This window comes from Lissotriton helveticus, chromosome 5_1 (genome assembly GCF_964261635.1).
Source record: "Lissotriton helveticus chromosome 5_1, aLisHel1.1, whole genome shotgun sequence".
Classification (NCBI taxonomy): domain Eukaryota; kingdom Metazoa; phylum Chordata; class Amphibia; order Caudata; family Salamandridae; genus Lissotriton; species Lissotriton helveticus.
This window is the reverse complement of record NC_136065.1, coordinates 1,701,327,406-1,701,354,822: the sequence shown is the minus strand read 5'-3', so window position 1 is coordinate 1,701,354,822 and position 27,417 is coordinate 1,701,327,406. Positions and strand designations below refer to the sequence as shown.

Genomic DNA, 27,417 nt, shown 5'->3' with positions numbered 1-27,417 from the left:
TTTGTAGCAGTCATCAGATGTTGCAGCACTTACAACTTGTATCAGAGATACCATTCACCGTTTGGCTATCTGTTGGATTTTCACGATAATGTCGCTCTCTTCAAGAATTTTTAAATATACACATGTTTTTTATTTATTCTAGTTTTAAGTTTAGCATTAAACAAGAGCTACTGTTCGTTTCCGTTCCATTCCACTTGCCAAAGAAACTAAGACGGGCCGACGGGATTGCCGTCCGCGTGTGTCGACGGGATTGCCGTAGATTGGACGGCATTGTAGCCGCTGGTGATCAGCGGCTTCCTCTTGACCCCTGCGTGCGCCTTTTTGGGCTTCTTGGCGGGGACAGCTTTCTTGGCCGCTGGTTGATTGGTCTTGGCGGCTGTCTTTTTGGCCGCCTTCTTGCCCACCAGTTGTTTCTTGTTCATCTTGAAGTATCCGGGATCGCCGTTGTTGTGTGTGGAATGGCTAATGGGATGGGGTTCCTTCCTTTGTGACTGTCCACTGTGTGCCGTCTGTGTCTGTCGTCCGCACACCACTGGCCCGCCCAATACAATCCGAAACCACTGACTCCCGCCGCGTACAAATATATCGTCCGGTTCCATGTCCAGTCCTCTGGGCACACCATTGAAAAGGTCCAAGAACGCCCGCCACATACGCAAGTCCTCCTTCAAGTACACCGACAATCGCAGTTGATGCAGAGGCAAAGACAAACCTGACAAAGCTTAGCCCAGCTGCCGGCAGAACGTACGCACAACCTGCACCCCTCGTCATGCAAAATTCAGATTACCCAAGAGTACTGCACCTGCCGCACCGTCACTGTACAAAAATAACGCTAATTTTTTATTGGAGCTCTTCTTTGTCTTGATATTGTTCAAGGGACTTGAGTCCTGATTGGCTCACAAAGTCTCGAAACGCCTTTGAACAGTGCCTGAAAAGCAGATGGAGGAACTCCAGGCTCTGACCAGCAACATCCAGGTCTAGCAGCAGCAAGGCTGTGATCTGGGCAGGCAGCACATGCCGGTGTCTGAGCTGCTGGCAGTATACAGGACCCTTCTCCGCAATGTTGAAAAAAACTGTGATAACTAGAAGATTGACTGCCTTGGAAACTGACAGGAGCTGAAGGAGAGTAGGGAGCAGGTCCCAGTGCAGTATGGCTAAGCAGAACACGGGATCATCCACCGTCAGGTTGTTGAGTAGCCACAGCCAGTCTGAAACCATGAAAGGATGCTGCTGATGGCGCCCAAAAGCTGCCCGTCCTGGATTTGCCCCTGGCCCGCTTCATCCTCTGCCACCATATTTCCAAGACACCGCAGTGCAGGACACAACTAAAACTCCAGTCCTTGAACAGTATCTCCGGAGACAGAGGAGGCTGTATCCACCAGCAGTTTGACCAGAGTCTGGACAGCGTCTTGGGAGAGGACCAGGGCATTGTTCACTTTGCTGGAAATTATATAATAAAGACACCAGGCAAACTCTACAGCTGCTCCCAATCCCACATTAGTATGGCTTTTGTGCATTAAGTGATATTGCATTTGTAAATTGCACAGACTTGCTGTTGTCAGAATCGCCGTTGTCGGCATCGACATCGACTGCATCAGAATCAACGACATCGGCATCGCCATCTGTGTGTAAAGATGGTATCGCCGTCGGTACCCAATCCCAGCTCCAGGTTAGGCTGGATCAAGCGCAGAACATGGTGTAGGAGGCCAGAGTCCAGAACGGTACAATCTTCTCAGATGCTTCCTTGGCCTGGAGAAGCTGGACAAGGCGTGGCTCACAGATTCTAACACCGCCCCGTCAGGAGACTGGATAGAGAGCAAAAGCGCAGGAAGTACTCCTTGTGCTACAAGCGTCCGCCTCACACCGTCACTCAATCTTGCCAGGTTACCCAACGTGTACAGGCACAGCTCTGTGAGTGCAACGCTGTGTCCTGAAAGGTAGGTCAGGAGATAGGAAGTTGCTGGTATACACGCCTCAGATACAGAGGGGTCATCAGACTGAGAAAGTTCATGTAAACAACCTTCTTTCAACTGGATATCAGCCGTCGACGTGTGTCCTGTTCCACCGCCCGGGACCCTGTTTGGGCTTCTGGGCGGGGGGCAGCTTTTTTGGCCGCTGGTTTCTTGGTCTTGGCGGCTGTATAATTGGCCGCCTTCTTGGCCTCCAGATCTTTTTTAGTTCACCTTCAATGATCTAGAAGTCTGTGTGTGTTTGTTCAGAGTTTTTTTGGGGTGTTCTCTAATGAGGCGCGCTCTCCCTCCAGTCCGGCTAGCTGGTTTTGTCGGATGTGGCTCTGACCCTGGGCCAGTCTTTTCCAATCCACCTGGCTCCTCCCCTTTTCCATGATTTAAAAAATGATTCCATGTTTTTATGCCACCTTTCATAAAATAACTGTATTATAGTCATTAATGTAAGTTGCATATCCTTTGCTGATCTTGTCCTTGGCCGCATCGTAGCGGCCGGTGATCTGCGCCTTCTTGTTCACCAGAAAAAGAAACGTCACATAGGCAATGGTGGCACTTGTGCAAATATCGAAAGCTAAGCCTTGGACTTCTTGGGGCTCTTTGCTGCCGCTGGCTTCTTGATCTTCTTCGGGCTCTTCTTGAACCCCGCATAAGCCTTTTTGGGCTTCTTGGCGGCGGGGGCAGCTTTCTTGGCCGCTGGTTGATTGGTCTTGGTGGCTGTCTTTTTGGCCACCTTTTTGCCCTCCTGCTGTTTCTTGTTCACCTTGAAGGATCCGGGATTGTCGTTGGTGTGTGTCGAATGGCAAATGGGAAGGAGTTCCTAACTTTGTGCCTGTCAACTGTGTTGCTTTCAAGGCAGATCGCAGTTTTTGGTCACAGTGCTTTGACTATGGCTTCTTTGTGGCTGTCAAGGAGACTCCCTTCCTCTCAGCTGAGGCGGTCACCATCTTCAAGATGAGATTGGACACACTGGGACTTTCATTTTACGAATCAGAACATCAAAACATTCTGAACATTCGCCGTCTGTCCGTGTCGACGGGATCGCAGTCAACGGGATCAGCATTCGAAACCAGTTCGGGGGGCATTAGGTAGTTCCTGTAGGTTGTGTGATTGAAGTTGGTCTCCAGGAAATTCATCAACTTAATGTGTGCTCTGGATTAAGGGTATTCTCAGCTTTGCTCTAGGCTGCTTTGTTTGTGTACACCGAAATGTAAGAGAGATGGAGTGAAGACTGCTTTTATTCAAGTCCAAGGAGTTCCACCTTGAAATTTAGTGTGCAATTAGGATGAAACATCCCTGGATGTCCAGCGCGCCCATAAGCATAGCCAGGAGTGCATATCAATGTAGCCTTCTGACCAACACTCATCTGAGCCACTCGTTCATACCAATTCTAGGAACGCAAATCGTGCCACTGCGGAGGCCACTGCTCCGCACACCATCGGCCCGCCCAATACAATCCGAAACCAGCGACTACCGCCGCGTCCAAATACATCGTCCCGTTCCATGTCCAGCCCTCTGGGCATACCGTTGAGTGCTACGTTGTGTCCTGAAAGGTAGGTCAGGAGATAGGAAGTTGCTGGTATACACGCCTCAGATAAAGAGGAGTCATCAGACTGAGAAAGTTCATGTAATCAACCTTCTTTCAACTGGATATCTGGGGGGTGGGGGCAGCTTTTTGGCAGCTGGTTTCTTGGTCTTGGCAGCTGTATAATGAGGCGCGCTCTCCCTCCAGTCCGGCTAGCTGGTTTTGTAGGATGTGGCTCTGACCCCGGGCCAGTCTTTTCCAATCCACCTGGCTCCTCCCCTTTTCCCTGATCATTTAAAAAATAATTCCATCTTTCCATGCCACCTTTTTAAAACAACTGTATTATATTCATTAATTTAACTTGAAGATCCTTTGCTGATCTTGTTCTTTGCCGCATCGTAGCGGCTGGTGATCAGCGCCTTCTTGTTGACCAGAAAAAGAAACGTCACATAGGCAATGGTGGCACTTGTGCAAATATCACAAGTCAAGTCTTGGACTTCTTGGGGCTCTTTGCTGCCACTGGCTTCTTGATCTTCTTCGGGCTCTTCTTGAACCCCACCGGAGCCTTTTTGGGTGTGTGTCGACGGGATCGCCGTCGACTGATACACTGTAGACCGGGATCGGCGTCGACTGCATCTTTGTAAATTTGCCTTCCACTCGGCCGAGACAGCCGACCACCTTAAAGATGAGATCGGATAAGCTGGGACCGGTCGGCCTTATAAGTTGTGCTCGAAAGGTAAATTATCAAGGCCTAGCACATGAAAAACCACCCATGGCTGGGTTTTTCGATGGACGCAAGTTGGCAGAGCAGGGTTAAAGCGAGACACAACAACACATTTGGTAGTGCATGGAAAGATAAACGGTGCGGGTGGGCACTGATGTTGTGACGGAGTCACGTAGAGGTGGGTTGTTGGCCCCCTGTTTTGTTGTCCAGATAGGGGTAGTGACAGACAATGAAAACAGCGAAAGCTAATTAGAGGGTGCGTTTGCTTTTGAAATTTGTTTACTTTTAATGTTATCGTGTATCGGTTGTGTTCATATTAAGATGCGCACCAACGCCTTCTGTTGAAAGTCCACAATATTTCAAAACTCTGAAAAAAAGAGCAGTCCATACCATCTTAATCTCTATGCAGTCTCCAAACTGTATGATGTTGAGTATCCATTTGTCTATGGTAATCTTCTTCCACTCGTGGAAGAAACGACTTAACCTGCCTCCTACTCAAGTAACATTTTTTGCAATGTGTTTTTCGTGTATCGTGTATTGCTTGTGTTCCTATTGAGATACACTCCGAGACCTTTGTTTTCAGGTCCACACAATTGAAAAACTCTGAAAGAAAGAAGGAGTGCTCAATAGCGTCTTACTCTCTATGCAGTATCTGAACTGTATGATGTTGAGTATACATTTTTGTATGGTTATCTTCGTCCACTCGTGGAAGAAACGACATAACCTGCTTCCTACTGAAGTAACATGTTCTGCAATGTGTTTTCGTTGTAACCCTTAGTAGCTCTTTCTGTGCTCCACCCTGGTAGGCTTTGCGCGGGTGGGCAGTGATCTCGTGACGGACTCACCTACAGGCGGGTTGTTGGCACCCTCTTTTGTTTTAATCCAAGTCAAAATCAGTCTTCGATTGCCTGAAAAGGCAGGCAGGTGAGGTGTATGGCGCCTTAAAGTTTTTGTGTAAGCGAGGCAAGACTGGAGGGAGAGAATTTCTTGTTGACATGATCTTCAGCCCCTCTTACAGATGAAGGAAAAATGTCGAAGATGTGGTATTATTCGGCTATCCTTTACACTTTATCTCACGCTGAAGTGGTGGCCAATGTAGCCTTGTAGTTATATGCAGCATTTTTTTGTCTATGATTTCCTATTAAGTGACAATGTAGGACTGCAAAGAAAACAGCTTATGAGATTATTTTTGATTGCTTCGGGGTCAATAGAGTATGACTATACAGACATCCCCTAATACAGAAGTAATGCTACAGATGTGTGTTCTTAATACATTTCAAAAGAAAATGATTTAAAGGGAAAGAGACTTGTAATAATAATTAGGCACTTCTATCCAATGAACACCAGTATTTGTCAAATAACAGTTTCCATTTTCTCATAAGGTGCATGTATAGTATAAAAGGGGATCATGAAGAAAAGAAGAATCAGTTCTTAAAAAATAGGTACACTTGAATAGATTACCTTTCATGCTCTAGTAATAAGGCATGAACCTGTTTAGATTATAAGTCCTATGAACTGGGAGGATGCTTGCATTGAGTAATTTTACAGTTTCCTAGCATTTTGGCAATATGGTACAGTCCAGTAAAAGTATGCTCCAAATTTCATCCTTTTATCGTTCTGCAATTGTTCAGAAGCACTAAATCCTTCTCTGAAGGTGCACAGCTTATCTTTCTTGGACACTATTTTTGCCTATTTTCCATTCAGAATCTATACATACAGTTGCACCAGTATCACATGGTGACACTCCACCAGGTCACTTTTTGAAATTACATTTAAGATGCGCAAATGAACATCATTTTTACATTTAGATTCGGTTAAAGCGTTCTGGCGTTGTTGAAACCAAAAAACTTCTGATATTTTCACAGGAAACTTAGTGGAAAATTTACGATGGCTACAAGGAAACATGGTCATGTTTGATGTGAAACACTTGCGAATGCTACCTACCACCAGGCCAGCCTCCTCCCCTGCCCATGGCGTCAGGGGTAAAATTGCACCCTTGTACTGTGAGAAAACATGTACACAGTAACCTAACCGGTAATACCTACAAAGAGCCCTACCATCAATAAAATGAAAGTTGCAGTGACAGATACGGGTCTGACCTTCTGCTGCTGTAAAGCACTATAACAGGGGAGGCATCGAAAATCGCTTTCCTGGCACAGACTGGTGTAACCACCTCGTACACAGGCTTCAGTGTTTTCGGGCTAGGTGGGTGCTTTGAGACAACAATTTACATACAGGACGAAGGGATCTAATTCAATAATATGTCACTGGATTGTGTTAAGTGCTTTATTATTACATATGCATGAGGATGGTACTTTCAATTGTTGTAACGCACACATACAGACAAGAATAGACTCTGCAGCCGTAGCACATTACATAAAGGTACGTAGCATTTAATTTAACCCCTCCCATGCTCATGACGAGCTCAGCTCATCATGAGCCACGGTGTCCGTGTGCTCATGACGAGCTGAGCTCGTCATGAGCCGTGGAACGCTCGCACGAGGGGCTAATTCCCCCGCTGTGCTGAACGTTCTACAGAAACGGGTGAGGCCATGACAAGCTCAGCTCGTCATGAGCACACGCCCACCGAGGCTCATGGCGAGCTGCGCCCGTCATGAGCACCGGGGCGCTGTGCGCCCCTCCTCCCCCCCCAGCAAAAAATAATTTGGCTTTTAAGATGGCATGCAGAGCTCGCATAGAAAGTTGTTTCTCAGCCATCTTCGTTTTTATCTTGAAGGGTTGCTAAGGTCTTTCAAAAAATAAATGAACAGAGAAGGTTGGAGGTTAAATATGACACTGGAAGAATGCATGAAAAGGGTGTGTCAAAGTCTGCATGTACAAGGCCGGTGGAGGCATTTTCAGGGTGGGTGCGCAAAAGGTGGTGTGTAATGGTGAATATATGGTACTGGATCCAACATGCACTAAGAGGGCAACGGCAGATAGAGTACTTTCTTACAAATCACTACAGTTCTGTACTCGGGGTATCTGTGAAGAACAAAGTTAAACACGTTTGGATGTGCATCCTGGGATTCCAAGGATCTCTGGAGAGTTGCTAAAAGGAATGGTATCACTATCCAAGACACATGACAGCTATATAGGGAACTTCTCTGTCCAACCCTTCGTCTTCATTGATTCAAGTATTTTGGTGAAGGGGAGTTTCTCTATGGGTGAAAATTGAAAATAAGTTGAAATTAGATTTTAATTTGGCTATCCTTTTCAATTGAAGTGGAAGTACTGGGCAGTGTAGCCTTGTATTTATAGGCTACATTGTTTGTCTTTATCTGAACTCTATGCAGGACTGCAATGAAGACAGCTTAACAGAGTAATTTTGATTACTCCACACACATGGGCGGGAATATTCACAGGATTAACAATATAACAAACATACACCTAGTACAGAACTGGAATTACAGATAAGAAACGACCCCATAAGGCATTGCAAAAGAGGTGTAAAGAACAGGCTGGAAGGTCAATAGGTGGTGGAGGCTGGGTTTGTTAATCGGTGTCCTACCTACTATCTTGCAAACTTAAGACACAATAATTACCAAAGCACCTTACTTTATGTCCCCCAATTAATTTGTAAATAAAGGTGGAGGAAGTGAATGTAAAGGTGTAAAGTACATGTGTCAAAATTAACTAGTATGGTCAGAACAGTGGATAGTGCACCGAAGAGCCAATGTCATATATAACAAAGAAGATATAAAGCAAGGCGCCATAAAAAGTAAAGCAGATCGTCTACACACAGTGTAAAATCAGCAAAAGAACAAGGCTAAAAAACGAGAACGAACACACAATGTGAAACAGATTGCGATGAGAGGTGCAATGGAAGTATGAAAAAGCGGGGTCACAAACAAATGCAAGGTAAGAGAGCGTACATGACCAACACAGTGGGGTAACACTCGGTTGTACAACACAGAAAATGAAGTTAAAAAATTATATGTCAGAATGTTTCAGGAGCTGCAAAGGAGGTGCACAAACACTATCACCCTAGTCAACGCACACTAAAAACATAGAAGAGGCGTGTATAAGCTCCCTTTTGACTTAGGGGGTACACAAAACCAAGGGAAGCAGAAATAGTACCTGCTCGCCATCAACACCAGCCAAACCCTAGTCCACACACACTAAAAACCTAAAACAGGCCTGTATAAGCTCCCTTTTGACTTAGGGGGTACACAAAACCACAGGGAGAAGAAATACTACTTGCTCCCCATCAACGCCAAAACCTAGAACAGGCCTGAATAAGCTTCCTTTTGACTTGGGGGGTTCACAAAATCACGGGGAGCAGAAATACTACCTGCTCACCATCAACGCCAGCCGAACCCTAGCCAACGCACATTAAAAACCTAGAACAGGCCTGTATAAGCTCCCTTTTGACTTAGGGGGTACACAAAACCACGGGGAGCAGAAATACTACCTGCTCACCATCAACGCCAGCCGAACCGTAGCCAACGAACGCTAAAAACCTAGAACAGGCCTGTATAAGCTCCCTTTTGACTTAGGGGGGACACAAAACCACTGGGAGCAGAAATAATACTTGCTCCCCATCAACGCCAGCCGAACCCTAGCCAACGCACACTAAAAACTTAGAACAGGCCTGTAAAAGGTCCCTTTTGAATTAGGGGGTAAACAAAACCACGGGGAGCAGAAATACCTGCTCACCATCAACGCCAGCCGAACCCTAGCCAACGCACACTAAAAACCTAGAACATGCCTGTATAAGCTCCCTTTTGACTTAGGGAGTACACAAAACCACAGGGAGCAGAAATACTACCTGCTCTCCATCAACGCCAAAACCTAGAATAGGCCTGTATAAGCTCTCTTTTGACTTAGGGGGTACACAAAACCACGGGGAGCAGAAATACTACCTGCTCACCATCAACGCCAGCCGAACCCTAGCCAACGCACACTAAAAACCTAGAACAGGCCTGTATAAGCTCCCTTTTGACTTAGGGGGTACACAAAACCACTGGGAGCAGAAATACTACTTGCTCACCATCAACGCCAGCAGAACCCTAGCCAACACACACTAAAAACCTAAAACAGGCCTGTATAGCTCCCTTTTGACTTAGGGGGTACACAAAATCACTGGGAGCAGAAATACTACTTGCTCCCCATCAACGCCAAAACCTAGAACAGACCTTTATAAGCTCCCTTTTGACTTAGGGGGTACACAAAACCACGGGGAGCAGAAATACTACCTGCTCACCATCAACGCCAGCCGAACCCTAGCCAACGCACACTAAAAACCTAGAACAGGCCTGTATAAGCTCCCTTTTGACTTAGGGGGTACACAAAACCACTGGGAGCAGAAATACTACTTGCTCCCCATCAACGCCAGCCGAACCATAGCCAACGCAAACTAAAAACCTAAAACAGGCCTGTATAAGCTCCCTTTTGACTTAGGGGGTACACAAAACCACTGGGAGCAGAAATACTACTTGCTCACCATCAACGCCAGCCGAACCCTAGCCAACGCACACTAAAAACCTAGAACAGGCATGTATAAGCTCCCTTTTGACTTAGGGGGTACACAAAACCACTGGGAGCAGAAATACTACCTGCTCACCATCAACACCAGCCGAACCCTAGCCAACGCACGCTAAAAACCTAGAACAGGCCTGTATAAGCTCTCTTTTGACTTAGGGGGTACACAAAACCACTGGGAGCAGAAATACTACCTGCTCACCATCAACGCCAGCTGAACCCTAGCAAACGCACGTTAAAAACCTAGAACAGGCCTGTAAAAGCTCCCTTTTGACTTAGGGGGTACAAAAAACAACTTGGAGCAGAAATACTACTTGCTCCCCATCAACGCCAGCCAAACCATAGCCAGTGCACACTAAAAACCTAGAACAGGCCTGTATAAGCTCCCTTTTGACTTGGCGGGGTACACAAAACAACGGGGAGCAGAAATACCACATGCTCACCATCAACGCCAGCGGAACCCTAGCCAACGAATACTCTAAAAACCTAGAACATGCCTGTATAAGCTCCCTTTAGACTTAGGGGGTACACAAAACCGCTGGGAGCAGAAATACTACTTGCTCACCATCAACGCCAGCCGAACCCTAGCCAAAGCACACTAAAACCTAGAACCGGCCTGTATAAGCTCCCTTTTGACTTAGGGGGTACACAAAACCACGGGGAACAGAAATACTACCTGCTCCCCATCAATGCCAGCCAAACCCTAGTCAACCCACACTAAAAACCAAGAACAGGCCTGTATAAGCTCCCTTTTTACTTAGGGGGTACACAAAACCACGGGGAGCAGAAATACTACCTGCTCCCCATCAACGCCAAAACCTAGAACAGGCCTGTATAAGCTCCCTTTTGACTTAGGGGGTACACAAAACCACGGGGAGCAGAAATACTACCTGCTCACCATCAACGCCAGCCGAACCCTAGGCAACGCACACTAAAAACCTAGAACAGGCCTGGATAAACTCCCTTTTGACTTAGGGGGTACACAAAACCACTGGGAGCAGAAATACTACTTGCTCACCATCAACACCAGCCGTACCCTAGCCAACGCACACTAAAAACCTAAAACAGGCCTGTATAAGCACCCTTTGACTTAGGGGGTACACAAAACCACTGGGAAAAGAAATACTACTTGCTCCCCATCAACGCCAAAACCTAGAACAGGCCTGTATAAGCTCCCTTTTGACTTAGGGGGTACAAAAAACCACGGGGAGCAGAAATACTACCTGCTCACAATCAACTCCAGCCGAACCCTAGCCAACGCACACTAAAAACCTAGAACAGGCCTGTATAAGCTCCCTTTTGACTTAGGGGGTACACAAAACAACTGGGAGCAGAAATACTACTTGCTCACCATCAACGCCAGCCGAACCCTAGCCAACGCACACTAAAAACCTGAAACAGGCCTGTATAAGCTCCCATTTAACTTAGGGGGTACACAAAACCACGGGGAGGAGAAATACTACCTGCCCACCATACGCGTCAGCCAAACCCTAGCCAACGCACACTGAAAACCTAGAACAGGCCTGCATAAGCTCCCTTTTGACTTAGGGGGTACACAAAAGCACTGGGAGAAGAAATAATACTTGCTCCCCATCAACGCCAGCCGAACCCTAGCCAACGCACACTAAAAACCTAGAACAGGCCTGTATAAGCTCCCTTTTGACTTAGGGGGTACACAAAACCACTGGGAGCATAAATACTACCTGCTCACCATCAACGGCAGCCGAACCCTAGCCAACGCACGTTAAAAACCTGGAGCAGGCCTGTATAAGCTCCCTTTTGACTTAGGGGGTACAAAAAACCACTGGGAGCAGAAATACTACTTGCTCACCATCAACGCCAGCCGAACCCTAGCCAAAGCACACTAAAAACCTAGAACAGGCCTGTATATGCTCCCTTTTGACTTAGGGGGTACACAAAACCACGGGGAGCAGAAATACGACCTGCTCCCCATCAATGCCAGCCGAACCCTAGTCAACGCACACTAAAAACCTAGAACAGGCCTGTATAAGCTCCCTTTTTACTTAGGGGGTACACAAAACCACGAGGAGCAGAAATACTACCTGCTCCCCATCAACGCCAAAACCTAGAACAGGCCTGTATAAGCTCCCTTTTGACTTAGGGGGTACACAAAACCACGGGGAGCAGAAATACTACTGCTCACCATCAACGCCAGCCGAACCCTAGCCAAAGCACACTAAAAACCTAGAACAGGCCTGGATAAGCTCCCTTTTGACTTAGGGGGTACACAAAACCACTGGGAGCAGAAATACTACTTGCTCACCATCAACACCAGCCGTACCCTAGCCAACGCACACTAAAGACCTAAAACAGGCCTGTATAAGCTCCCTTTTGACTTAGGGGGTACACAAAACCACTGGGAAAAGAAATACTACTTGCTCCCCATCAACGCCAAAACCTAGAACAGGCCTGTATAAGCTCCCTTTTGACTTAGGGGGTACAAAAAACCACGGGGAGCAGAAATACTACCTGCTCACCATCAACTCCAGCCGAACCCTAGCCAACGCACACTAAAAACCTAGAACAGGCCTGTATAAGCTCCCTTTTGACTTAGGGGGTACACAAAACCACTGGGAGCAGAAATACTACTTGCTCACCATCAACGCCAGCCGAACCCTAGCCAACGCACACTAAAAACCTGAAACAGGCCTGTATAAGCTCCCTTTTGACTCAGGGGGTACACAAAACCACTGGGAGCAGAAATACTACTTGCTCACCATCAACGCCAGCCGAACCCCAGCCAACGCACACTAAAAACCTAGAACAGGCCTGTATAAGCTCCCTTTTGACTTAGAGGGTACACAAAACCACGGGGAGCAGAAATACTACCTGCTCACCATCAACGCCAGCCGAACCCTAGCCAACGCACACTAAAAACCTAGAACAGGCCTGTATAAGCTCCCATTTAACTTAGGGGGTACACAAAACCACGGGGAGGAGAAATACTACCTGCCGACCATACGTGTCAGCCAAACCCTAGCCAACGCACACTGAAAACCTAGAACAGGCCTGTATAAGCTCCCTTTTGATTTAGGGGGTACACAAACCACTGGGAGCAGAAATACTACCTGCTCACCATCAACGCCAGCCGAACCCTAGCCAACGCACGCTAAAAACGTAGAACAGACCTGTAGAAGCTCCCTTTTGACTTAGGGGGTACACAAAACCACTGGGAGCAGAAATACTACCTGCTCACCATCGACGCCAGCTGAACCCTAGCCAATGCACGCTAAAAACCTAGAACAGGCCTGTATAAGCTCCCTTTTGACTTAGGGGGTACACAAAACCTTTGGGAGCAGAAATACTACTTGCTCCCCATCAACGCCAGCCGAACCCTAGCCAACGCACACTAAATACCTAGAACAGGCCTGTTTAAGCTCCCTTTTGACTCGGGGGGTACACAAAACCACTGGGAGCAGAAATACTACTTGCTCACCATCAACGCCAGCCGAACCCCAGCCAACGCACACTAAAAACCTAGAACAGGCCTGTATAAGCTCCCTTTTTACTTAGGGGGTACACAAAACCACGGGGAGCAGAAATACTACCTGCTCCCCATCAACGCCAAAACCTAGAACAGGCCTGTATAAGCTCCCTTTTGACTTAGGGGGTACACAAAACCACGAGGAGCAGAAATACTACCTGCTCACCATCAACGCCAGCCGAACCCTAGGCAACGCACACTAAAAACCTAGAACAGGCCTGGATAAACTCCCATTTGACTTAGGGGGTACACAAAACCACTGGGAGCAGAAATACTACTTGCTCACCATCAACACCAGCCGTACCCTAGCCAACGCACACTAAAAACCTAAAACAGGCCTGTATAAGCACCCTTTGACTTAGGGGGTACACAAAACCACTGGGAAAAGAAATACTACTTGCTCCCCATCAACGCCAAAACCTAGAACAGGCCTGTATAAGCTCCCTTTTGACTTAGGGGGTACAAAAAACCACGGGGAGCAGAAATACTACCTGCTCACAATCAACTCCAGCCGAACCCTAGCCAACGCACACTAAAAACCTAGAACAGGCCTGTATAAGCTCCCTTTTGACTTAGGGGGTACACAAAACAACTGGGAGCAGAAATACTACTTGCTCACCATCAACGCCAGCCGAACCCTAGCCAACGCACACTAAAAACCTGAAACAGGCCTGTATAAGCTCCCATTTAACTTAGGGGGTACACAAAACCACGGGGAGGAGAAATACTACCTGCCCACCATACGCGTCAGCCAAACCCTAGCCAACGCACACTGAAAACCTAGAACAGGCCTGCATAAGCTCCCTTTTGACTTAGGGGGTACACAAAAGCACTGGGAGAAGAAATAATACTTGCTCCCCATCAACGCCAGCCGAACCCTAGCCAACGCACACTAAAAACCTAGAACAGGCCTGTATAAGCTCCCTTTTGACTTAGGGGGTACACAAAACCACTGGGAGCATAAATACTACCTGCTCACCATCAACGGCAGCCGAACCCTAGCCAACGCACGTTAAAAACCTGGAGCAGGCCTGTATAAGCTCCCTTTTGACTTAGGGGGTACAAAAAACCACTGGGAGCAGAAATACTACTTGCTCACCATCAACGTCAGCCGAACCCTAGCCAAAGCACACTAAAAACCTAGAACAGGCCTGTATATGCTCCCTTTTGACTTAGGGGGTACACAAAACCACGGGGAGCAGAAATACGACCTGCTCCCCATCAATGCCAGCCGAACCCTAGTCAACGCACACTAAAAACCTAGAACAGGCCTGTATAAGCTCCCTTTTTACTTAGGGGGTACACAAAACCACGAGGAGCAGAAATACTACCTGCTCCCCATCAACGCCAAAACCTAGAACAGGCCTGTATAAGCTCCCTTTTGACTTAGGGGGTACACAAAACCACGGGGAGCAGAAATACTACTGCTCACCATCAACGCCAGCCGAACCCTAGCCAAAGCACACTAAAAACCTAGAACAGGCCTGGATAAGCTCCCTTTTGACTTAGGGGGTACACAAAACCACTGGGAGCAGAAATACTACTTGCTCACCATCAACACCAGCCGTACCCTAGCCAACGCACACTAAAGACCTAAAACAGGCCTGTATAAGCTCCCTTTTGACTTAGGGGGTACACAAAACCACTGGGAAAAGAAATACTACTTGCTCCCCATCAACGCCAAAACCTAGAACAGGCCTGTATAAGCTCCCTTTTGACTTAGGGGGTACAAAAAACCACGGGGAGCAGAAATACTACCTGCTCACCATCAACTCCAGCCGAACCCTAGCCAACGCACACTAAAAACCTAGAACAGGCCTGTATAAGCTCCCTTTTGACTTAGGGGGTACACAAAACCACTGGGAGCAGAAATACTACTTGCTCACCATCAACGCCAGCCGAACCCTAGCCAACGCACACTAAAAACCTGAAACAGGCCTGTATAAGCTCCCTTTTGACTCAGGGGGTACACAAAACCACTGGGAGCAGAAATACTACTTGCTCACCATCAACGCCAGCCGAACCCCAGCCAACGCACACTAAAAACCTAGAACAGGCCTGTATAAGCTCCCTTTTGACTTAGAGGGTACACAAAACCACGGGGAGCAGAAATACTACCTGCTCACCATCAACGCCAGCCGAACCCTAGCCAACGCACACTAAAAACCTAGAACAGGCCTGTATAAGCTCCCATTTAACTTAGGGGGTACACAAAACCACGGGGAGGAGAAATACTACCTGCCGACCATACGTGTCAGCCAAACCCTAGCCAACGCACACTGAAAACCTAGAACAGGCCTGTATAAGCTCCCTTTTGACTTAGGGGGTACACAAACCACTGGGAGCAGAAATACTACCTGCTCACCATCAACGCCAGCCGAACCCTAGCCAACGCACGCTAAAAACGTAGAACAGACCTGTAGAAGCTCCCTTTTGACTTAGGGGGTACACAAAACCACTGGGAGCAGAAATACTACCTGCTCACCATCGACGCCAGCTGAACCCTAGCCAATGCACGCTAAAAACCTAGAACAGGCCTGTATAAGCTCCCTTTTGACTTAGGGGGTACACAAAACCTTTGGGAGCAGAAATACTACTTGCTCCCCATCAACGCCAGCCGAACCCTAGCCAACGCACACTAAATACCTAGAACAGGCCTGTTTAAGCTCCCTTTTGACTTGGGGGGTACACAAAACCACGGGGAGCAGAAATACTATCTGCTCACCATCAACGCCAGCCGAACCCTAGCCAACGCACACTAAAAACCTAGAACAGGCTTGTATAAGCTCCCTTTTGACTTAGGGGGTACACAAAACCACTGGGAGCAGAAATACTACCTGCTCACCATCAACGCCAGCCAAACCCTAGCCAACGCACACTTAAAACCTAGAACATGCCTGTCTAAGCTCCCTTTTGACTTAGGGGGTACACAAAACCACAGGGAGCAGAAAAACTACCTGCTCCCCATCAACACCAGCCAAACCCTAGTCAACACACACTGGAAAACTAGAATAGGCCTATATAAGCTCCCTTTTGACAAAAAATTAAATATCATAAATATTATATTACATGGATATGTATATTATATAATTATATATTATAACATTTATTATACATTGCATAATATATTATAATTCATATCTATATAATATTATAAATTATATATTATAAAATAAATATTGAAAAAAACATGTTTGTCAACCTTTAAATAGTTAAAAACAACGATTAGGACAATATATAAAAAATAACTTCCTTTAGAACATGCATATACCATACCATGTTACCAAAACTAAATCCATTAAATAAAAAGAATTGCTGGCGTAAATAAACTTTTGGCAAAAAATCGCGGACGTGTGTAAGCACAGCGACCGTCTCCCAGAAGCTACAACGAACTGTGAACATCTCCTCCCCCGTGACGTAGGGGGGTAGAGAGCTCGATGAGGGAGCGACAGCAGATAGGCCGATTCTGTGGAATTCTGCACCCCCGTGACGTAGGGGGTACAGAGCTCGATGAGGGTACAGTGCTCCTCGGAACAACGGCAAAGTAAAAGGAGTGCGGGGGGAGGGGCGCGAAAGGAGCTGTTGGAAGCGGGTGAGCTGCTTTCGGCAGAATTGAAGGACGGCTGCCAGGATGGGTACTACTAGAGGACCTGGTATATAGTGAGTGTTATTGCCACACCTGTGGAAGTAGAGGAGGATCTCGAGAGACCACGGTAAGTGAGACAGTGGGTTCGGTTTGCCGACTGTGCGGGGCTGGGAGAAGGCGCGTGGTGGAGCAAGAAGTGTGTTCAGAGAGAGAGGGAGACTTATGGGGGGTGAAATTTTGTGTTATAGAGAGTGGGAGTGAGAGATACGGCGAAACTGAGAAGAATCGCGCGGATCTGCATTTTGGCGAAGTGAAGGTTTTTTGCTAAAATGGACCGACCGGAGGAGCAGGATTTTCGCAAAGTGAGGAAGTGGCGGCCGGAGGGACGCGAGCAGAGCCGTTGGAAGCGGGTGAGTTGCTTCTGGGAGAAGTGCTGCCAGGAGAGGTCAACGGAGGAGCAGGATTTTCTCACAGTGACGAAGTTTTGGCAGGAAGGATGCGAGTGGAACCGTTTGAAGCTGGTGACCCGGATTTCAGTTAAGTGCAGGAGGCTAGGAGCAGAGAAGCAGCATTTGAACAAAGCGACTTCGCGCAATAACTCACTGTCCACAAATTCTTTATTAGCAAGAAAGTCCACTTTATTAAGACAGGTGCAAAGTAAATAACCTTCCAAAAACATCTTGCCATTTGTCAGAGAAAGCAAATCCCCAAACTCAATTTAGCCTGCCTACAAAACCTAAACCCCAACAAAGTTAACCCAACCAAACCCAGAAAAGAACTGACTCCTGTTGAGATCCCCCTCATTTCCTTTCGCTGTGTACCCCACCTCCTCCCTTTGAGGATGGACAAACCTGCTCCAGGCTGCCCAACCCCCAGAAAATCCGCCTACCGAGTCTAGCATCTAAGCTAAACCTGTCTTATAGTGGCAAATAGAGTAAGACAGCCCTGGCAAAACCAAAGCTGACCAACCCAAAAAACAAACTGGAACCCGGAAAGTGAAACAAGCATTTGCAATGCAATAGGTCTCGCATTAGGAAAGTTTGAGCTATTGGTATTGCAAATTACACATTTTTTATTTATGTATTGGTTTTGAAAATGGCTGAATTAATAGCTTTGTCATTTGCAATGCCAATAGTTTTAACTTTCGCAAATGTGACACCTATAGCATTTGTAATGCAATACGTGTTGTATTTACGTGACTTAGATGTATTGATATTGCAAATAACAATGGCTTTTAATTTTTTTTATAATTAATACTTAAATAAAAGTTATTGTAATTTATAATGGCAATAGCCTAAACGTTTGTAAATATCTTTTGTGAAGATTATGTTCAGTGTATTTTTTTGTGACGAAAATCTAAGAACAGAAGTGAAATATTAACATCTTTTTGTGACATTTGGAATAAAGCTTGAAACATTGAGAGGACATATTTGAACCAGTTGTTGTTGAATGGTTGCACAGATTGATGCTGTGGTGGTGCTGAGTGATGTTGTGGTGGCGACGAGTGATGCAGTGGCGTTCAGTGATGCTGTGGTAGCACATAGTGATGTTGTGGTGCCCCTGAGTGATGCTGTGGTGATGCGATAGATAGATAGATAGAGTGAGGGCGGTAGATAGATAGAGGGAGGGCGATAGATAGATAGAGGGAGGGCGATAGATAGATAGAGTGAGGGAGATCGATAGATAGAGTGAGGGCGATAGATAGATAGATAGATAGATAGATAGATAGATAGATAGATAGATAGATAGATAGAGTGAGGGCGATATATAGATATACAGATAGATAGAGTGAGGGCGATAGATAGATAGATAGATAGATAGATAGATAGATAGATAGATAGATAGATAGATAGATAGATAGATAGATAGATAGATAGATAGATAGAGTGAGTGATGGCGATAGATAGAGTGAGTGCGATAGATAGACAGATAGAGTGAGTGCGATAGATAGACAGATAGAGTGAGGACGATAGATAGCTAGACAGATACATAGAGTGAGGGCGATAGATAGATAGATAGATAGATAGATAGATAGATAGATAGATAGATAGATAGATAGATAGATAGATAGATAGAGTGACGGCGATAGATAGATAGATAGATAGAGTGAGGGCGATAGATAGATAGATTGATAGATAGATAGAGGGCGATAGATAGAGGGCGATAGATAGATAGATAGATAGATAGATAGATAGATAGATAGATAGATAGATAGATAGATAGATAGATAGATAGATAGATAGATAGATATAAAAGTAAAGGCTCACTAAAAGGTAGAACAAATACCGATTTCATCCAAATTGTATGGTGGGATCGTGCGTGTCAGCCATTAAAAGGCTGCCCAAAGTGGCATTACAAGGTAAGGGGGCAAGGAGGGAAGTCATAGCCTCACCGCTGTATATGGAGTATCGTCGGTTGTGGAAAACAATGAAAGAGGAGCACCAGATGTAGAACATTAACATTAAAAGTAACAGTGGGGTACACAGAGTAGTGCTGTGCTATGAGGGGCAAGGTGAAGGAAGGCACCCTCGCAGCAATGCAAGGAGTATGGTATGAATGTGGAGAACGAGAAAAAGGCCCATGTGCAAAATTAAAAATGTTGGTTGTCTTGTCATCCATATAGCATCCTTTGTTGCAAACAGACCGTTTCTATAGTAGTGCTGACAATAAAAGTGCCCTTCTGGTACCAGGGAAAGTATCTATAAAAACAGAGGGGGGTGGTGTCGAAAATTAATAAACCAAAGCACCAAACGTAACCAAGTTGAATGTGGCTGAAGATCAACCTTATGTCTTCCTCATTTAAAAACAAAAAATGAAAATGAAGGTCATGTATACACGTACAGATTTAAGAAGTGGCAAGTGTGGACGCATGCAGACCAAAAATGAGACGAGAAGTGTCCTGTATCCGTGAAATTGATAATTAGAGATCTATTGGCACGCTGAAATTAGACAAAGAAAACGATCTCCAACAGCTGCGCCAATGCGGTACTCCTAGCTAGTCAAAGTGGAACATACCGGGTAAGTAACGGCGTGACACACCCTGGTGCTGAAAGAGGGTAAAAAAGTACACATGAGGCCTTGATAAGCCTAAAACTAAAGACACAAAGAAATTCATCTGTTGCTATGACATGCTGTCATGACGGAAGGGCAGAGTCAGATCAAGTTAGATTCGAAGTGCGGGGAGCGCTCACCTTCAGAAGTGACAGAAAGTCTGTGAATGTAATCTCGATAATGTGCCAATGATATAAATAACAGCGGAGAGAGGACTGCCAATGAGACAAGAGCTGCTTTAAAGGTGCGGACTGTCGCCATCATAGCAGAGGGAATAATTCCCAAAAGTGCAGGTAAAAAGGGGCAGAGACATGTAACAAGAGGAGAAGCCACACAATTGTGCAGAGTACCAAAAAGCATATATTACATAGAAATGTACTCTGTGTCACGGAGATTCAAGTCACAGTAGCAAATGTTAAAAGGCAATATATGTAAATTTCCATTGTACAGTATATTGTTACAATTGACTAAGTAATTCAGTACACACATGAGTAAACACCAATGACGACAATAATCATGGACACAGGTGCCAGAAAACTGTTCAATCAAAAGTATCAGTCAGAGTCATGCCTACAGCTCGGCAATTTGTGAGATGTGATTACTACTGCCTCATAAAAGCTTAAAAAGTATATGGTTCTGAGTAAATCTCCTAAAGGGCGACTCCGTTATAAGAGGAAAACATTCAGAAGATGGAGGGAATCAGGCAAGTAGTAGCACAGCTCACTGAGAACATCAAAGCAGCCGCGAAAGTGCTCCCAAAGGCTGCAGGCTGACAAATGGTGCGCGCGCCCGGCACACATGCACTGTACCTGATCGGCCTGCAGACTTTGGGAGCACTTTTGAAAGCCCCTTACTTAATATCTCACCAAAGCATCGCTAACGCGATATAAGTGCATTAATTTGTGCCGGGGTGCCCGTCCAGACTGGCAGTGACACGCGCCCCTGTCAATTAAAACGGCTTTTAAGGGCTGTTTGCGCCAAGCACTCCATCCATACTATAGGGCTGTCTTTTCTAAGCGCACACCTCACCAAGTGTGCGCCTGTGGAGAAGCAGGTGTGGGTTGTTGCTTGGGGGCCCTGGATCTGGGATCCTGCAATGCTAATTGTTCAATTCCCCACTTAACCCAACAGGAACTGTGTGACCTGAGGCAGCTCACCAGATGCATCTTGCCGGCTGAAACATGGAAAACAAAAATGAAACGTAGACTTTATTTTGTGTAATTTCCGTCATTGTAGGAGGCATTACTTTAAAAGCTCATATGCTGTAGTTGCATTTGTGTAATTTCTTTGATAGTGGGAATAATAGATACATCGATTCTGAAGTCCTAATCCTATAGTGGAAGTTAATAGATTCTGGAATGTGAAAATTTGCTGCTGGAATTGGAAACGGAGTCCATGCAAATAGGCACACACAAGTTTGGAATGCCCCAACCACTTGATGGAGCTTGTAGGAGCAGAGACGTTTTAAGTCATGGGCAAAGTGGTCTCTGGCCCAGGGCCCCAGTCTTTCATGGGGCCCCTGATGGAGCAAACTGTGTTCTGCACAGTTCTTAAACATTGTTTTAAATACAGTTTTCCTTTCATTTATTTGTGATGTGGGTTATGTGTGAGAGTCTATTACAGAAATGTTTCAGAGAAATGTTGTTTCATACAACATCCATTAAAAAAACGTATTTTAAATAAAAACAGGACCTCACATAATCGAAATGGGAGGGTGTCGGAGATTATTTGCAGTAATATTAGTGAGCTGCTGCGTTACAGTATTGAAAACACACATCACTATCCCTGAATATTAGATGTAAACACGTTTAGAATTTGGATGAGTGTGCCTGTGCACTGTCGGTGACCTGGCCAAGGAGGGCATGAAATTGGGTCATAAATTTAAAGCTGTCTGAACAGGGGCGCCCCCATATATCATTGGCCCAGGACCGCCAAAATCCTTAAGGTGTCCCGGTGTCGAAGAGAGCAGATAATCCTGGAATACCATAAAGAAGTGATTAGAACTTGGCACGTGGGCCTTGCAGTCTAACCCAGGGGAGGCCAGAATTTTCTTCAAACCTGAGCTGGGATTGCAGATGACCCTCTCATGCAAATGATGCTAATTCAGCTCATTATATGTAAATTGGCTGTGCTGTAAGGTTGCCATAGGTCAGACATTTGCTGTGGGTGTCCTGAAAATGTGACATGCTGTTGCCTTTGCTGTGGAGATCTTGAAAACAAAGCATGGGGCTTGTCCTTGCCACAGAGATTTCCCAATTTTTCATCAGCCTTGCCATCAGTGGGTGTCCTCTAAATGTGGCAATCGTCTGGTACTCTGTGGAGAGCCTGCCATGCCCTGGCACCAGCAGTCTGAAAGACACTGGCGGTCAGTGCCTTACAGACAACGAGAGCGGTGTTTTGCTGGGAGGAGGGAAGGCTGCATTGTTCTGACGTTTTGTGAGAAGCTGTTTCAAAGTTATGCAGCCATCGATTAAAAATGAGTAGCCACCCGTCCACTGAAGCAAAAACATTGTTAGCCCCTCCCTTCTGCGTTTCCTTGGTGTTAGTTCTGCGTTTTAGCAAATACATAAGATGGGAGAAAGAAGCTGGATTGCAGTGACTCTCTTTTCATCTTCCTCTGTATAGCTTCTGACATTTCACATCTGTGACTTCCATGGGTAGCTAATACTTCCGGTGGCTTAGTGGACTAATAGGTCCACTGTAGGGGCCTGTCTTTTGCAACATGGCCACTGGGTCAAATCCCAGCGAGTCCCTTCTAAGGTCGATAACATGAGTACAATTGAGTGGGGTGAAAACGAATATCTGTTATTCAGAGCCAAGATGCCCTTCTGGGTGAACGTGCGCTTACAAACAAATACGTGTTGGTAATAGTGCCGATATCGGCCCGCACACCATCCCCCAAATGACAAGATCCCCATCATAAATAAGTGGACAAGACAACTTGTTGTTGGGAAAAGTAGTCGCAGGTTTAATAGCATAACATTGCTAAAACATGGTGGGTTAACTTACAGATGATCCAAAGGCAAGCCGCCCCTCACAGCTTGCCACCTGATAGGCCAAGTAGCCTGCGGCATTGGCCATACGGTGCTTAGCGGTTGTGGTGAGAGGGTAGCCCATCACCTGTCCGGTGAACCATTGGTCCACCCTCTAGCTCACACCCCCCCCTATGAGGGGGGGTGTGAGCTAGAGGGTTGTCCAGGTAACCAACCGCCCGTAGGATAACGGGGCGCCGTTGCACCCCCAGGGTCCACCGCACGGATCTCCCAGGGATAATAGGCCTCAGCACCCTTTGTGCTTCTGCATAGGGTACTCCTAAGTACTTTTCGCCTCTGGATCATCATGTAACTCCTCCACAGCCCTGGATGTGGCGACCGTCACAGACAGGGCCCCCCACCAGAGCTACCTCCTAGACGCAGCCTGCAGAGATAAGCGCTTCCTGAATGTCCAAAAGAAATAAATCCATGCCTACGTTGGACAGGTGGACTCCTTCTCCGTCAAGGCAACCAGAGGCTTTGGCGTGAAGCTCCCCATGGCGAATAAAACCGAAGCCCATCAGCTCCGCGAACTTACGCATAGCGGAGTTAACTTTCCTTCTCGCCACTTCTATTGCTTGCCCAGAGCGAGCACCTAGCCAAAATCGGCGTGGTGTGATCTCAGACCACCAAAGATCGCAAGGACCCAATAAATTGCTGATTTTGATGAAGTTCACTTTCATGTCCCTTAAGAGAAACCTTTTCCCCAGGAAAGGCAGGTCGTTCTCTCCCACATGCAGAATGAGCACGTCTGGAGGGTGGGCGTTCCCTTGTAATTCTCGTGTTAGCAAACCAAGCACCCCGCTCCATCGCAAGCCAGGGAGTCCATGCCAGACCAAGTGAGTTTCGCTAAACCCATGATTCCACTTTCTGCTTTCCGCCCACCGGGCCAACCTGGAAACCCCCTCGTGTCCCAGCACCCAGACCGTTGTTCCTGGTAAATACAGAGAATTTTTGTATGAAACTATTTATAACACACACAAAATTCACACTGGTAGAAATACCACACTGCACACAAAAAAAAACAGCAAAACATTGTACTTGTTACATAGCCCCGGGTGCCCAATATACACAGATTCTGCTTCAAGCCCCAGGACAACACATCAAACATCTTGTGTGCTCTCAGAGCACTACCTGTTACTGTCTGGCCTGATGTACCTTTTTTAACAGTCAGATGACCATCTCCCCAGCTGCTTGATCCCTTCTACCTGTACCCCTTCTGAGGATGCAGTTGTGGCTGCGCCTATGCGGAAGGAGTGGGAACTGTACTTTTTGCCCACAGATGGGAGACCTGCCGCAAACAAGCATGTGTGCATTACATGTTCTACTTGGAATTTAGTCAAAGGCGTGCCATCTGAATGTAAGAGTAGATAACCCATGCCGGGAGGACGGATGGCATGGTAAGCCGCCAGGAGGCTCACGGGGCAAAACTTGGGCGCGCCAAGGCTCTGAAGCCAAAGTTCAATCCCCCTGCCCCTCTGATCAGTCTTGGATTGCCGCAGGGTAATCTTCAGCGTGTCTCCCAAAATAAGAACGTCTTGCAGAGATAACGCTACGCCTGACAAATCGTGTTTAGATTTGGCAACCAGTTCAGAGATCCTGAACGCGCTGAAGAAGGCTAGACTAAAAGCAGATGCAAACAAGGCAGACTCGTGAGCGGACGAAGTGACCTGAGGCAAGCATATGATCATACTCTGTAAAGTAGCAAAGTCAATAGGCGATCTGTTGTCGGGCACCTTGTGCTCGCCCTTAGCCCAACCTTTTAATGCTGCCCTGGTAACAAATGCCCTGGTAGGGTCCGCCTGTCCCAACAACTTAGTCTTGTGACTGATGGCTGCTATGTGTCCAGAGATCCAAGAGTGGCTCTTATTGTTGTCTTTGGCCCACAGGATGAAGGCCTGGACTTTCAATTCTGCCGCATCCCCTTCAACTTCCCAATGTCCGACAGTTGCACAAAATGTTTTAACACAAGCCTTGTATCTATTGATAGTGTTCTGAGCCAGGGACATTTCCCCCAGAGCCCTCATCCTGTTCACCACTTCAGCAGGTACCAGAGGTGTGCAGGGAAAGGGGTGGCTTCCTCTCTCGCTCTCGGCCAGGCTTCTCGGAACCGTTGCCACTGAAAACGAGAGAGAGCGTCCGCAGCGATGTTCTTGATGCCCTGAATGTGACGCGCCCTGCATTCAACATTGTTATACAAGCAAGTACGCACCAGCTCGCGCAGCAGACAGAGAACCAGGGGGCAAGAGGCAGAGTGGGAGTTGATGGCTTGAACCACTGCTAGATTATCTGACCACAGCAGAACCCTTTTGGCGGACAGGATGGTAGGCCATAGGTGGAAGGCCACCACGATGGGAAGAGCTCCAGTACTGTGATCTTGGCAGTCACCTTCTTCTTGACCCATGCATTAGGCCACTTCTCTGCGCACCTCTCCCTGTCTAAAATGGCCCCAAAACCGTGCCTGCCTGAAGAGTCCGTGAACAGAGCAAGGTCAGGGCAGCCCGCCCAGGGAGCCCTCCAAATCACTGCCCCATTGAAATTGCGCAGGAACTCCGCCCACATGGCCAAATCATGCTGAATACCTTTGCTTAGTTTCACCATGTGGTGTTTTTTGGAGATGTTAGCAGTGGCCCTGGTAAGTCTCCTGGCAAAGACCCTACCTACTGGAATAATTCTAGCAGCAAAGTTGAGCAGGCCTAGGATGCCCTGGATACAGCCCAGGGAAGCTTTGTCATGTCCTACCAGCGCATGAATCTTGCTAGACAGTTTGTGCACCTTCTCCTCGGGTAATCTGGATTCCCTTGCAACAGTGTCAATCTCTATACCCAGAAAAGTCAGGATTTGAGCCGGCCCCACTGTCTTACCCGGGGCAAGGGGGACCCCCAGGTGATCTGTAAGATGGACAAAATCTGCCAGGGCCTGTGAGCACCGCTGTGTCCCGTCGCTCCCAATAAACAAAAAGTCATCCAAGTAATGAGTCACCCCTTCTACACCGAATGTGTCTTGGAGTGCCCATTGCAAGAAACAACTGAATGCTTCGAAGTACGCACAGGACACAGCACAGCCCATGGGCATGCATTTGTCAAAGTAGAACATGCCGTCGAGCTTGAAACCTAGCAGGTGATAGCTGCTCGGGTGAACTGGTAGTAACCTGAAGGCTGATTCAATGTCAGCCTTGGCTAACCAAGCCCCTCTGCCCGCTCTCCAGACCAGATCCAATGCTACATCTAGCGTGGCATAAGACACAGAGCATGCATCCTCATCTAACCCATCGTTGACCGAAGCCCCTTTAGGGTAGGAAAGGTGGTGAATCAGTCTAAAGGCACCTGGTTCCTTTTTGGGCACGACCCCCAAGGGAGATACAACAAAGTTCTCTAAAGGTGGGTGCAAGAAAGGACCTCCTACCCTGTCCAGCGCTCTCTCTTTCTCCACCTTCTCCCTCACCACCTCTGGCTGATCCTTGGCAGATTTAAGGTTCTCAGCATCCCTGTTTCCCAGAGTACCAGAGTAAGGGATCCTAAAACCTTCGTGGAAACCCGCTAACAGCAAGCGTCTGTCTGCCTCTAAGGGGTACCGCCTTAGTAAAGGGGTAATGTTGTCAATGATCACAGGGGACCCTCCCAGTGGCACCGGCTGGTGTGTACTTAGAGGGGGAGAGGCAGAGGCTGTGAAAAGAGGGCGCCCAGAAAGCTCGCTGAAAAGCAAAGAGGGAGAAAAAGAGGGCGTGAGAGGAGAAATCAACACCGGAGACCTGTAACCTGAATCCAACTTACTGACCACTCTTGCTAGCTGGCTGGGAGCTCTGCTTGGATTGGCAAGAGGCTGAGGTTGCGGGGTGGGGCCCCCCACAGGTGTTACAGGCGTGGACAAACTTACATGTCTTCCCCCAGGAACAAGACCCATTATTGAACAAACGGCAGGTGCCGGGGGGAGAACGCTTGAAGCCACCTCTGGCACTACCTCCTCTGCGGCCCCCCGAAAGGAATGCTTACCCTTGCCCCGAGGAAGCCTGCCCACTGGTAATGCTGCGAGCTGGACCCACTGGAAGCTGGGCCCGTGCTCCCATGTGCTCCATCCAGAGCTGCACCTCCTTCTGATCCCAGTTCAACTCTGGGCACTGAGACATTTTTCTACGAAACTCCCTATCATAGTTGATCCACCCATTTCCACCCCATTTCAAGGCCTCATTATGGATGATCCTGGAGTATTGAACAAGGCCTGGGCCCTGCTCCGGAAAACGTTCCATAGTGACAGACGCTAGGATAGAGAAAGCTTCTAGCCCATTACCAATGTTCTTCTCAGGCCATGGCTGGTCCTTGACCTTTTTCTCCTCTTCCTTAAACCCAAGCTTTCTAGCATCCATGCCTTCCTGCCCTAACATGAGAAGGGTGAAAATGTCGATGAACTCCCGTCTCCAGATGGCCTCTTTGGCGGCCTGGGGTACCTGCCAAGCCAGAGAGCATCGCCCCGAGAGGAGCGGAGCATTGGAGATCGCGGGGACAGGAGTAGGCACGGGAACAGGCAAAGGGCTGCCGGCTGGAGGCACCCC

At 47.2% G+C, this 27,417-nt stretch overlaps 1 protein-coding gene and 1 pseudogene across 6 annotated transcripts in view; both read right to left on the bottom strand.

Annotated features, from left to right (window-relative positions):
* RNF212B (ring finger protein 212B) overlaps positions 1-27,417 on the bottom strand; it is a 1,495,999-nt gene that overhangs the window by 725,344 nt on the left and 743,238 nt on the right. The window lies entirely within an intron of this gene.
* Positions 811-24,895, bottom strand: LOC144756510 (uncharacterized; annotated as a pseudogene).